The following is a 2,214-nucleotide window of genomic DNA, read 5'->3' on the forward strand; positions in this document are numbered from 1 at the left end:
GTTCATAATCTTTGCTAAAAACCTGAACATCAGTTAGACATATTTGCAACAACAAGATCAAACAGAGTTTGTAAAAGTTTTTCTTTGTCACTTTCAGTTTGTCAACTAAATTGCTTGAGGACAAGCAATAGTTGAGCTTGGGGAGTTGATACGTCTCCATCGTATCTACTTTTCCAAACTCTTTTGCCCTTATTTTGGACTCTAATTTGCATGATTTAAATGAAACTAACCCGGGCTGACGTTGTTTTTAGCAGAATTGCCATGGTGTTATTTTTGTGCAGAAATAGAAGTTCTCGGATTGACCTAAAAATTTACGAAGAATATTTTTGGAATTAATAAAAATAATGGCGCAAGAATCAACCAGAGGGGGTCCACCCATTGGCAACAAGCCTGGGGGCGCGCCTAGGTGGCTTGTGGGCCCCCTGGACCTCCTCCAACTACAACTCCAACTCTATATAACCCTATTTGGGGAGAAAAACCCCAGGGAGAAGAGTTCATCATGTTTTACGATACGGAGCCGCCGCCACCTCCTGTTCTTCATCGGGAGGGCAGATCTGGAGTCTGTTTTGGGCTCCGAAGAGGGGATTCATCGCCATCATCATCACCAACCTTCCTCCATCGCTAATTTCGTTGATGCTCACTGCCGGGAGTGAGTAATTCCTTCGTAGGCTTGCTGGACGGTGATGGGTTGGATGAGATTTATCATGTAATCAAGTTAGTTTTGTTAGGATTTGATCCCTAGTATCCACTATGTTCTGAGATTGATGCTGCTATGACTTTGTTATGCTTAATGCTTGTCACTAGGGCCCGAGTGCCATGATTTCAGATCTGAACCTATTATGTTTTCATGAATATATTTGTGTTCTTGATCCGATCTTGCAAGTTGTAGACACCTATTATGAACTATGATCTGCATACCCTAAGGTGACAATAATTGGGATTCTTTCCGGTGATTACCGTAGTTTGAGGAGTTCATGTATTCACTAAGTGCTAATGCTTTGTTCCAGTTCTCTATTAAAAGGAGGCCTTAATATCACTTAGTTTCCATTAGGACCCCGCTGCCACGGGAGGGTAGGACAAAACATGTCATGCAAGTTCTTTTCCATAAGCATGTATGACTATATACGGAATACATGCCTACATTATATTGATGAATTGGAGCTAGTTCTGTGTCACCCTAGGTTATGACTGTTGCATGATGAATGCCATCTGACATAATTATTCATCATTGATCCAATGCCTACGAGATTTTCACACATTGATCTTTCCTAAGTTACTTTGCCGTTGCCACTTTTACAATTGCTACAAAACTGCTACTGTTACTTTTGCCACCATTACTATTACTTCCATATTACTTCGCTGCAGATATTAAGTCTTTCAGGTGTGGTTGAATTGACAACTCAACTGCTAATACTCGTGAATATTCTTTGGCTCCCCTTGTGTCGAATCAATAAATTTGGCTTGAATACTCTACCCTCGAAAACTGTTGCGATCCCCTATACTTGTGGGTTATCAAGAGTGAGCATCTGGAAGCCCCTCGCCGCCGCTGCCGCCGCCTTCATGTCGCCCTTCTCCGGGAACCAGGATAGGATTTCTCTCATCTTCTCCATCCTCTCTACATCCCCGCCCGCTATCTCTGCCATCTCCACCTCGAGCGACCGCTTCCAGAGCGCCATCGAACCTTAAGGTTGTCTTCGATTTCAGGAGGGAGGAAGGGATTCTTTGTCTATCTCCGCAGGAATGACAAAGGGGATCACCTCCCTTCGCCCCGCATTTAATCCACGGCCGCCATGGCTATCCGCCTTCTCCACTCCCTCGAACTTCGCGCCACACCGTGCCTCACACTGTTTGCGCCCCACCAACACCACATGGCAGGGGAACAAAATTTCCACACCTTCCTCGATCTCCTCCCCGGGCCGCACCACCTGCGCGTTGCGCAGCCGCCCCGATCGTTGAGCAGCAACAACCGACAAGCTCGACCTCGCCGGACTAGGATCCCTCGCCAAAAAATTAGGAGGGTGGGTGGGTGGAGGTCGGAGACCAGGTGCACCACCCACAACTGATCGCTAGGGGAACCCATCCTCTTAGCGTACCCTTTCTTCCCTCTCTCTCCCGAAGAGCGCTTGGATAGATCTGGGCTCTGAGAGTGGTCTGCAGGCGCTCCCTTGCCTAGGTTTATACGGAGGGGGAGAGGGATTTGAAAGGGGGAGAGCG

Source organism: Triticum dicoccoides, chromosome 4B (assembly GCF_002162155.2).
Source record: "Triticum dicoccoides isolate Atlit2015 ecotype Zavitan chromosome 4B, WEW_v2.0, whole genome shotgun sequence".
NCBI lineage: Eukaryota > Viridiplantae > Streptophyta > Magnoliopsida > Poales > Poaceae > Triticum > Triticum dicoccoides.